The sequence below is a fragment of the Poecilia latipinna genome, unplaced genomic scaffold, assembly GCF_001443285.1.
Source record: "Poecilia latipinna isolate Pla-1442-1.1 unplaced genomic scaffold, P_latipinna-1.0 Scaffold2357, whole genome shotgun sequence".
Taxonomy (NCBI): Eukaryota; Metazoa; Chordata; class Actinopteri; order Cyprinodontiformes; family Poeciliidae; genus Poecilia; species Poecilia latipinna.
This window is the reverse complement of record NW_015114973.1, coordinates 171-12,149: the sequence shown is the minus strand read 5'-3', so window position 1 is coordinate 12,149 and position 11,979 is coordinate 171. Positions and strand designations below refer to the sequence as shown.

The 11,979-nt window shown below is 39.8% G+C and overlaps 1 long non-coding RNA gene across 1 annotated transcript in view; it reads left to right on the top strand.

Moving 5' to 3' along the window:
* The window catches only part of LOC106937476 (uncharacterized), a 17,415-nt gene extending 6,508 nt beyond the window's left edge, over nt 1-10,907 (top strand). Inside the window, exons 2-3 of the long non-coding RNA XR_001422401.1 lie at nt 3,031-3,145; nt 9,957-10,907. This is a non-coding gene — a long non-coding RNA (uncharacterized LOC106937476). The remainder of the gene's footprint in view (nt 1-3,030; nt 3,146-9,956) is intronic.
* The last annotated feature ends 1,072 nt before the right edge of the window (nt 10,908-11,979 follow it).

Sequence of the window (11,979 nt, the reverse complement as noted above, 5' to 3'; positions counted from 1 at the left end):
ATTAGCTCAATCAAGTCTCAGTTCCTTGAATAATCGTTGTAATTTAATTTCCTTTAAATTATCTAGTTTACAGGTCTGCCAAAGCAGTTAGAAACGAGAAGAAACTACAAAACATGTGCATCCTCTCCCTTCACGCAAAAGCCCCAAATGCAGCTCGACACCAACAAGTGGAATAAACTAGCCCGAGAAACTACAGCAACTGCAGCGCTCCTGAACTCTGGCATCTAGTGTCATACTGGGGAAAGGGACACTCGCAGCACTTCCATAGTCTAATGTCAGGCTGCATCCACGAGGCCGTGGTGAGGTGAAGAGACGGGCAACACGCCAGCGGAGCATCTCCAGCAACATGACTCAACCTGTCCTCACGCGTTAGCCCGGCTCAGTCAGGAACATGAGGGAACAAGGCCGTTGGTATTGAGTCACTGACACAGCGGACAGGGCCCTTATCAAGCCTGATCACGGGCAGGAGAAGGGAGGGGAGATCGCTGCACGATGTCACGTTCTCTCAAGGAGCACAGGGGACACGGGGTAATGTGTGCACACATGCAGCCGTGCCTCTGCCGTAATGCAAGGTGATTAATTCAGTGCATCTCCACCTTTTGCGCTGCGCATGCATCAGGTAACATCAGTTTTTGGAGCATCAAATGTTGTGTTCTCTTGTTTATTCCAAACACAACCGTAGCCGCAAAGCAAATCCCATACTGAGCCAGGTGATATTTTTTTTTATGGATTCTTGTAAGCAAAATGTTTTGTTAAAGAAAAATATAAAGAATAAAAAAAAAAAAGGTTTCGAATCCATGTAACTGTGTAAAATAAAAAACAATATTTACGTACAGTACTTTCTGGTGCGCCATCATAGGAAAGATTTAATTGATTTTTTTTATTATTCAAATAACTTGCTGTCCATATTTCAAAAACAATAATTTAAATTACTTGATTGAAAAGGTACATGCAGACATTTCATGTTGAACCTACCATTCATAAATCCTAAAACGTATAACTTCTTATATATAAACTACTAAGCAGAAATATAAAATGAAAGAAGACAATGCTAAACCTAGACGGATTCAACACAATTTGAAGTTATTTACCCCTGTAGCCATCAAATATGGCGTTCTTCATCAATGTTTTTGAAAACCTGTAATGAACTATCTTAAATCCAGGCTTTCTTGGAATTTAATCCCAACAACAGCCTTTTTATCTGTTTTGTAATTTTATAAACATGTCACAAATCTTATTTGGATTCATACAATGCAGCCCTACTGACAAAATCTACAGAAATCAAGCAAGAAATCTTGAAGATAATTATAGACCTCTAAAAATCCCATTATTCTAAAATAGTCAGATTATAGTTTTGAAATCCTTCTGGGAACAAAGACCACTCCACTTCCAAGTCTAGAGTTAATCCAACAGAATAGAAAAACAGGAATGCCACTGAAAGGTTAAACATAATCCATGGCTGGAAGAACATTAAATTACCACTGAAAATTATTGAAGATTTTAAGCATTAAAAAATGGTTTATGGCTTTGATGTAAAGGCAATCTCCTCAAAATATTAGTTGAGCTCGTTTGTAGCTTTAATCAGATCTGGGGTGGAATTACTTTTTCAGAGCTTCACTTTAAGGATCTTGATGCCTGAGGCACCATTTGAAGTGGGCAGTGAGGCGGGAGCTGCTGTGAGCAGCTGCGATTAGGGGTGCCATGACTCGTTGAATACCCTGTAATTACAGCTGTAACTGATGCAGAGTTGATCACAACCCTTTTAGCTTCTTTTTGATCGTTTTAAGCCTTCTTTTGTACTTCCTTGAAACTTTCTCCCATTTTGTCATGATATGGTCACACACCAAAGTGTTTTACTGAGTTATAAGCTGTCATGGAGTGGTGCGTAGTTGTAAAGCTGAAGGAAATTTTGTTTTTCAAAATTTGTGACTTTATAGAGGCACGTGTCCCTAAAACCTGGGGGATTGTGTCTCTACCTGATCAACAGATCTTTGCTAACTAACTGAAGTTCAGTCACACTGGATGGTGACAGCATACACCTCATAGTGAGGAAGGTAAGTTCAGGGTAATGTTCAGTATTACCTGTTCTTTTTTTAAATTTGGTTTCATCTGATCAGAGAGATTTTGTTCTGACTCATCTCTCATCTCAGTTGCTGACTTAGCCAGTATAGATGACGACAGATTTAAGGATTGTGGACGAAGTGATCATTTGCTTTCTCATGGTGAAACCTGACCATTGTAGTGCTGAGTGTAAACAAGCTTTCATGGCTGCTGGAGTTTTTTCTCTCCATGGCTTCGCCACTCTTCTCGGCACAGTCCCGCTGAAACAATTTCCAATAAACAAAGACTTTTCTCTCTGTCAAGTATTCTAGCCAAACAAAGTCCTGGAAGAGGAAAGTTTGGGAAATGACCCGGGTAAATCTTTTCTCCTTGTTTGAATGTTACATTCTGATTGCCTTACCTATCACTCATCGTCCTAACTTTCTTGCAGAGTCTGTTCCTGCTCGCACATTCTCAATATTATTATAAAAACTGTTTAATCTTTTCTGAGTCACCTGCTCTGGCCTCCGTTTTGAATCCTCCATCAATGTCTTAGTAGGTTCACAGTGTGACATGCTCTTTATTTGATGAATTAAACACTGCATCCAAAACACTGGATTTTACTAAGCGGTGTTCGAGTAAAGGGGATCCAAATCTAAATGAGGCCACAATTTTCAGATTTTTATTAGCAAAACGTTTTAAAAACATGCATCCGCTCCCTTCAACTTCACTGTTATTTATTGCGTTCATGCTAAAGTTTGGGGCTGAATCGTGACAAAATGGGAAAAGGTCCAAGGGGCATGAACGTTTTTGCAAAGCACTGTAGGTCCTCTGGTCACTCTTGTCCCCTCTTAAAAAAACAGTGTTGCTGACATGTTTGCAAACTTCATCTTGCATAAGTGCAAGAGGCTTCCTGCTCCACAGATCTTGCGGCTGCCTGAGGAAAGAGTTCAGCTACAGTGTACGTTAACACTTACCGTTTATTTTTAGGATCCAAGGTGATACACTCGGGCTTGTGGTGACCCTTGAGATGACACATCTGAAAGAGACGGCGCTGCAGCAGGGAAGATTCTGCTCTACGTCAGTGGTTATCGACATCAAAAAGGTGCTGAGAAGGTTTTTTTTTTGGTTTTTTTTCACACAGGTGGATAGGCTCACTACGTGGAGACTTTTCTCCAAAGGTTTGATTCTCATTGACATGTTTGGCCCATTTATGACCCACTTGTGACCGTAATATAATCAGCGTTTTTTTGTTGCATCCAAAGCACAGCCTCTAACTAAGTCTGGCATGTGTAGAGTGTTTGTGTTGTGTTGTTTTGAGCCCTGGCACTGTGTCATAATGAATAAGTAGGGAGAAAATATAGATTGTTTTAAGTCGCTGTGCGAAACCCGTAGTAAGAAACAGACGTCACGATTGCGTGCCCACACCAATAAACGCCGCTGAAGAGTGTGGGAAGGTGGCTCGCTTGTTTCGTCGTAGGAAGTGTGCATTGGCATGAAGGGCAATTTGGCCTGACAGTTAAAACATCTATCTCTGACTCGGATCTCCCCCTGGTGAGTTAAGTAGGAATACTCAAGATAACAACAGCAAGGGCTCATTAACGTCACTTCAGACATTTCATGGGAGGCCGGGTCCCGTCTCTACGGAGACATGAAGGCGTGCACGCGTACAGCGTTGACCCCACACACTCGCACGCGCGTCTCTGCGAGGGTCCGTGCGCGCGCTCTGCAGTAGCCTGATAAGACTCACGCCTCAACAACTTTGCCCCTGCAAATGTCAGACTGCAGCTGTCTCTGTTTCCTTGTAAGGCGACGTGTGTAAATGAACAACTCAAAATGTTCTTCCTGTGGCTTTTGCATAAACCTAAGATTACCTATGTTAAGTCCACTGCCGAGACTTAATATGGCAAATCCCCCCCAGCTTACGTGCTATGAAAATAGATCCAGATGAAATTCTTCAAATATCTGCAAAGCTCTGTGAAAGAGTGTAAATAAAAAGAAGCTTACTGCACCTCCCAGAAGAAAGCTTAAATCTGTGTCTTGTTGCGATGAATGCGCTAGAGGCGGCAGCAGAGATTTCAAACCCACCCGAAGGACTCCCAAGGGGCGACTTTGGGACCAGTGTCTCCAAATTTTTTCTGTTTTTGCTTTTCAGTCAATCAAGCACAAAGACCTGAACAAATTGTCATAAATGATGGAACCATGAATTTTGCTCTTTTAGAAAATCAAAGTCAGTGATTCAAAGTACACCAGCAAACCCACCTCTAAATAACTGGAGAAAAAAATCCCTAAATGGACATTGCCTAGTAAAAGTTAGGATTTGAATCTAGTTGAGACTCTTTGGCTTGACCTTAAAGAGGTTTTTCATGCTTGAAACCCTACAATGAAATTGAATTAAAACAACTCTGCAAAGAAGAGTGGGCCAAAAAGTCCCTCCACTGCATCATAAGACTGATTGCTTGTCATCAAAAGTACTTAATGTTTACTACCAGTAATTAGGTTTACTTTTTCACATTAGCCATTTTGTATTTACCCTTAATAAAGGAAATCATAAGTGATCCAAAAACAGGAAAAATGCAGGAGGGGCACCACTTCTGTACATCTTTGTGTTTTGTTTCTAATCCATGCAACATGTCTAAAGCTATTTTCATTCATCGAACTGAAGCAGCCTCTTGGCTGCTATCAGAAAGAAAGGAGACAGAACCTGTGTTTTGCTGATGATCACTCAGACAAAATAATTTGCTTGAAGTGTTCAATATTTGCAGGCTGTTGATACACTTTCACTCAAAGACTCCAAGAAAATCCGCTGCATCCTGGGGTCTGTGCAGCGAGAGCTCGGCTTCTCCCACCACCGGGGGGATTTGTCTTTGACGTCGTGACATCTCTAATGTGACGATGTGCTCATTCACCCTGCAAGCAGAAAGCAGCCTGTGCTGGCCTGGCATTCTATACGGCCGTGTGGCTCTGTTGACCTCTGACTATGCACAAAACTTCAGTCTTAATTGTGTCTGGAGGAATTTTTTTTGCTGTCTTAAGACAGGCTTCGGTTTAGACCAGAGGGTGTTCTGGCTTTTAATGCACACAGCAGTTAAAAAGATAACAGGCAAGACAGTAGAAGTCATTGTGGCGATCTCTTTTTTTTTTTTTTTTTAATGATGTTGCACTGAATTAATCCTTTGCTTCCATATCTAAGAAAATCCCTAACTTTTTACTTTTGAACTTTCAAGTTTGTGCTTCAAACTGAATAAGGGACAGCTTGGTGGCCCGTGTCAAAGGTGAATCGTGTCCAAAGAATTTCATATCGTCAAAGAAGCTCTTGATAAAACGGACAGTTTCAACAGTTCATGCCCTAGAGCTGTTTTCTGGTCTCTGACAGTTGTGTTGCAGTCACGGCAGGGCCTAATTTTTCCCCCCCCCCCCCCCAATCACTTTGCAGCGCAGATCTAAGCTTTGTTGTGATCTGTCCGAACACCCGTCTCCTAACTCGCTCCTGCCGTATCTCGCCACATCCACACCCATTAAAAGAGCAAAACCAACATATCATCTTTGATTGTAAATCACAATAATCCCCCGCTTCATTTGGCATTTAACATAGCTGTGATGTCCTCCGTGTTGATTGGCTCTTGCTGTGCTGCTGTGATTCTTCTTTTTGTTTAACATTTGAAGGACTAAAGGCTTGTTTCACACTTTAATGAGGAGATCAGAGTGGCTTATCAGTGAACCTGATGAGAAGAGTGACACTAACTGTGTATAATGTTGGTAAATGCTGAAGACGTTATTCTTTTAATTGAAGTTTGTGAGTAAAGGCAGCAAATATTGTCCACGTCTTGCTTTTCAATACAGTTTTAAATCATTATTTATCATTTTATGGAAACAAAACATTTTGACTTTACATGCATTGGTCAAATAATTAAACCTGCACAGGAAATAATAAAATCACACAGTCATCAATCAATACATTAAGTTTTTGTTTTTAGAAACACAATAAAATGTGTAAGGTTGATAATGCTTTGTCTGTATTGAGATACAGAGTCAATAATGAATTTACATTTTATACAATATGCCAAATATAACACACAGCACCCACCACTCTTATTAGCTCTCCTGGTAAAGATGTGTCAATAGCCTTAAAATAAACTCGTGTTATATTGGAAAAGATTACATTAGGACATCGGAAATGATCAAATCCGGCGTGAGCAGCGTAGCTTGCCTTGACTTAACTGGAATATCAGAGAAGCTGTAACGCTGTTTTGAAACATGTCACTCTTCTTTTTAGGAGATTACAATTTGAAGCTAATTTATAATTTTTTTGGGTCTCTTTGCAGTGAGATTCAAAACTGTTAAGTATCTTTAAGATTTGTGCTTCCGTTTGTGTACGGTATATAGCACTACATATTGAGGTGCTAATCAATGCAGCACATTAATCCTGGGCTGATTAGCACTTAACGAACGAACTTAGCATCTAATGAACCACCTGCACAATCCAGTTTGGCATATAAATGTGGTTTAAGAGACTTTTAGGGGTTTTTTTGGATGGTGACCAATGTGTTGACCTGAGTGAGACACGGATGTTGCCAAGACATTGGGCCTCAAGGATATGAACAGGGTTAGACTTGCTACAACAGGCTTGACTATAACTACTTGCTTGCAGTCATCATTCTTAATGTTTGGTCTGTGACGTCCAGTTTTCATGGGGTATAAATATATGACATGAAGGCCGTCTTCAGAATGGAAAAGACAAGAGAACATGAAAACTGAAGTAAGGCAAAAAATAATTTACAGTATCTACAGTTGCAATAAAGTAGGTTTTTGTGAAACTTATGCTACAGAAGATTTATTTCAAGACTTTTTCTACATCTTCATCAGAGGCGCCGATATGTGATGTAATGCAGGTCCGATGTATGACACGCCTTTTCAAATCGTCACATTGGAACCTTTTCTTACACTCTGGCATTCAGACATCATAATCTCATTCTTGCATCCAAATTTTTGACAAATTTCTTGAGGCAGGACTCCTCCTCCACTGATGGAAAACATCTTATCATACAGACAGCATGTGAAAGCAAAGACAGAACCATAACATACAGTAAACCCAGAGAGCACATTTACTAACACTGAGGCCTCCGCCACTGTGGGATTTCCAGACTTGAATTTGACATGACAGCTGAGGAATGATGGCATGGCCTCTCTGCGCTGTCACAGTTGCTACCGCATGACACATGTCCATAATGTTAGCAGCATAGGCACCCAGTATGTATTCATGTTGGATTGAGACAGATTAAGAGATTGGCGAAAAACTACAAAACTGCAGCGTGCATCATCACTACGTTACTTTAAAGACTGTGGAGCGGTGACTGTGACATTAACCTCACTGCAAGAATGCCAAGTGGAAGTCAGGAAGTACATGTCTGCGGCTGGGACCTTTGACCTCCGAGCCTCCTGTTCTGCCCGGTCGTCAGTCGGCGTAGAGGATGAACCCCGAGAAGGTGCTGTATTTGTTGCTGTTGCCCCCATGAGCTTTGCCCCCATCCAGTTTGATGAAAACCTCATCACCCGCATCCAGATGAAGTATGACACTGTTGCTGGCATAGTCATAACTCTGGTCTTGGTCTTGGGCAATAGCACTGGCTCTGACCTGGAATATTAAACGCAGAGAAATGCAATAGGAGGTTAGAGAAGAGAATTAATCACTGAAGAGCCGAAAACGTTCCCCTTTTGCCGATCAGCAAAATTAACCCTTTCATGCATGAATTATGATCCTTTGTGTCATGATTTTTTTTTTCCAATTTTTTTGTTATTTTCTTAAGGCATAAAAAAACGGTAGAAAAAAAATTGCATTTTATTTTATTTTTTTTAGATGATCAATTGTAATTTTCTCCAAATAGAAAGTTGTTGTTTGAAAAATACATCAGTAGTAGGGGTTATCTGATGTCACAGTATTTTTTTTCTTTGCCTGCCAGAGTCGTCTACAGCAGAAGGAGGGACCGAGTTGGTTGGCGTGCTGTTTTGTCTGTCGGCCATATTGGATTTAACAAAAACATTTTCTTGCATTTGCAGCTGATGGCCAGTAGTTGATAGTGTATTTTATGATGCATTAGTGTCCACTTCAGTGGTCTGTGTGCATTTATAACATAAAAATCCACAAGAAGCACAAGAAAATGGTTTTTAGATAGCTGTCCACTGCAGTGACCACTATGCATGAAGGGGTTAATAAAAAAGGTGCTGTTGAAAAGTAAAGTATTTCCCCTCGAACAGATTTGTCCTGCTTTTGTTTTTGCATGTTTCAAATGATCAATCAATAAAAATGTGAGTTGAGTTTTGAAACAATTATATCATTTATTGGAAGGGAAAATAAATCCAAGCCAACCTGGCCTTTTATAAAAAATTACTCCTCCTAAATTATAATTTAACAATGATTACAAATCTTATGGAAAGTTGGGTCACAAGTGTGATTCATACCAGACCTGTCTAGTCAAGAAATCACCCCAGTAGAACTTGTCTGGCAGCATGAAGTAGGCTGCAGAATCTCAAAAAGCCAGAGCCATTATCCACAAAAAGAGAAAACATGCAACAGAGGTGAACCTTTCAGGAGAGCCCAGCCTATCAACATTTCTCCCAGAATGCATTGGAAATCTACTCAGGAGGTCATAGAAGAAGCCAGAGCAAAACACTGCAGCCCCAACTTGCCTTAGCTAAGGTTAGTGTTTTTGATGTAACGATGACAAAAATACTGGACAAAGGTTGCATCTATGGGTGAGTTTCTACCTAAACCCAGTGGTGGAACCAAAAAGAAACAAAAGGCCTGTCTCAGATTTCCCAGAAACTCCTTTCAAGCCAATGTTTTTGTAACGAGTACATCCTGCTACATCTAAAATTACCGCAGCATTTCAGGAAAAGAACATACCACAAGTCAGACATGGAGGGTGATGGCATGTACCATCAACTATAGCAATTTGCTACAACTGATGGTACATTAACTTATTAAGTTATGCTAATTGGTAAGCTGTTAGCACAATTTAGCAGCGCATACACAAGTTCCTCCTGGCTCTGATTGGTTGTTTTTGACCAGGTGCGTTTCTGTAAATCCCAATATGCCTCAAGGAAGTGGAGGAAGGACTTCATTTTTTCGCAGCTTATCTGCCTCATACTCTGTCACGCCAAGGTGACAGTTTTCACAAATATGGAAAAAAACATATTTGTACAAAAGTTACATACAGCAGTTTCAAATCCACAGGAGATGCTGTGCCCTGAAACAGGCCGTTCATCCTCTTAAACCCTTTTAATGTGACTGAAATAAGACATTCAGCGTGGGCTGAAGTTTCATTGCCAACTATTGCAAACGCTTGATGGCACAAGGCTGGCACAACCGGTTATTAGGCTCAGGGGGCAATTATTCCTTCACATGTTGGGTTTGGTAGCTATTTTTCTTTGATAAATGATGAAATCATTTGAAAACTGCCTCTTTGTATTTCCACAGCTTACCTTTGTCTGATAATTATATTTGCTTGATGATCTAAAGGACATATGTGTGGGGAAAATGCAAAATCAGAAGAAATGGAAATAAAATGCTGCCAGTAAATAGACCTAAATGGAAACTATGAATCAACAAAATTTTTTTAACAGTTTATCCTTGAAGTGATAAGGTTTAATGTCATTACAAGAAAACTTGTAGAGAAGTAAAGCCCGAATTAAGAAGTTTGACTTTGTGTGAGTGTGTCCCCTCTGGTGAATATCTTGTTTTTTATATTATGACTCAGCCAAACGGGTCAGGCTTGAGTCAGTCTGCCTGTGAGGAACAAAGTCAGTACATACTATCCCTTCTCCTCATCTTCCACTCTTTTTGTCCTCATTTTGTAGGGTGAAACGCTAGAAATTGCCACGTTTTGCCACACATAAGTGTCATTTTGTCCACACAGGGTAATTACGGAGGGTGTTGGCTTGGAAGCATCATCCCCAAATCTTCTCGCCTGTCTCGGGGTAAGTTCCTTAGCATGCAGCTGCTGGAAGACAGATCCCCTCTGAGGCTTTACTCCAGCTTTACTGTGCCACCCATAAAAGTTTAATCCGTGTTCCGACGACAGGTTAGCTGAACCAAAAATACAAACATTATCCTCTAATGGAGTTGTGAAGAGATGTGCACAGTTTGAGATGGAAGGCTACAGGACAGATGACGGCATGGTGATGAATTTTTAGACGTCCTAAGCTGCTTCCACTGTGTTTCACAATGTCTACCACTGACAGGCAGATATTGTATAAAAATGATGACATTCTTTAGGTTTTCTACTCTGTGTGCCATTTATTTATTACAGTATAAACATGTTGTCAAAATTGTTGTTGCTGCTCTTGCTTCCATTGCTGTAATCTTTCAATATATATAGAGAGTGGCTTGCAATAGTATTTATGCCCCTTAAATCTTTTTTAGATGCTGATTTGTAAGAACCATAAACTTCAATGTAAAATATTATACTGCCATTTTATGTGATAAATCTAAACAAAACAGCTTATAATGTAAAAGTGGGAGGAGTAGGACATATTTATTGAGCCCCACTGCAATGATAGCTGCAGGTCGTCTGGGAGATATTTTTTTTATCAGTTTTACACAACAGACTGGCATTTTTGCCCATGCTCCTTTTCAGAACAGGTCAAACTCAGTCAGATTGAATGGAAAGTCTCTGTGGACAGTAATTTTCAAGTCTTATGTCTCATTCTCAATCTGGGCTTTGACTAGGCCATTGGAATACATAAATCTCCTTTGATCGAAACCAGTCCATTGCCGCTCTGGCTCCATGTTTAGGTTAACTAGGTGAACCTTTGCTCCAGTCTAAAGTCTTTGGCTTTTATTTTTTAAATGTATTTATCTTTGTTTGAGTTGCTTGTGGCAACTTTCAAATGGAACTTCTTATGAAGTTGTTCAACATTTTTTTTCTTCTTGGCAATCCTTAATCGGACAAGTCAAAGGTCAAAACTGGGGGGGGGGAATCTAAGAAATATCCTGTAAACAGATTTAGTCAGATCTTATGAAATAGATTGCACTGGATATTCTGGGTAAAATTGCCAATAGATGTAAAACATGTTGAAAACCATGTACCACATCCCTTCCATTAAAGTATTGCACTGTTCTGTATTAATCCGTCACATGAAATCCCACTAAAATACATTCAAGTTTGTGGTTGTAAAATGATAGAAAGTGGAAATTGGTGTGAGCACTTTTACAACGTCCTGCAGTTCATGAAGTCCAAGTTTTAGATGAGTCCCTAGTCCAACTCAAATGACTAAATTACAACCTCAGTGTGGCACAAAGTTCTGCAGAGGCCTGGTAATGACCCATTCATTCATTTGTGCTGAACCTGGACACAGATCCCCTGTGGAGAGAAAGTAGATGCCACTGAATTTTGAATAATAGGAGGAAGCTTTGGCTCAGTATCTCTTCCCTGGAGCGGCAGCAGAAACTCTGGTTGGGACATCATAGAATCAAAATTTCACATAGCTTGTATTTATATTCATAAAAATTTTACTATCTTGTTAAAAATAACAGTGGAACAAAGTTTATGAAACAGATTTGCTGGAGTAAAATCTAAAGAAATGGTGACAGATGGTCAACAATTACACATGCTAGAGTGAGATAATATGTATAACATTACCTGCCTAAGTCACTCAGAGTGAATGTAAAGACTAACAAAGGAATAGTTTAAGATTGCTGAAGTTAGTGTTTGTTAAAAAGTTATGCGCAGTCAATATCTTGCCTTCAGTGGAAATTTTCTTAGCGTCTTGATTCAACAGATTATCCAGATTAATGTGTCAATATTGTTTTCTTTTAAACTCTTTAAATTCTCAAAAAAGTCTTAGTGACTCATGCAAAAGCTATGATACTTTAAACCCTTGTCACATATTCAGTTGTCATATATTTACACAAGAAATATATTATTTTTTGATATTGAA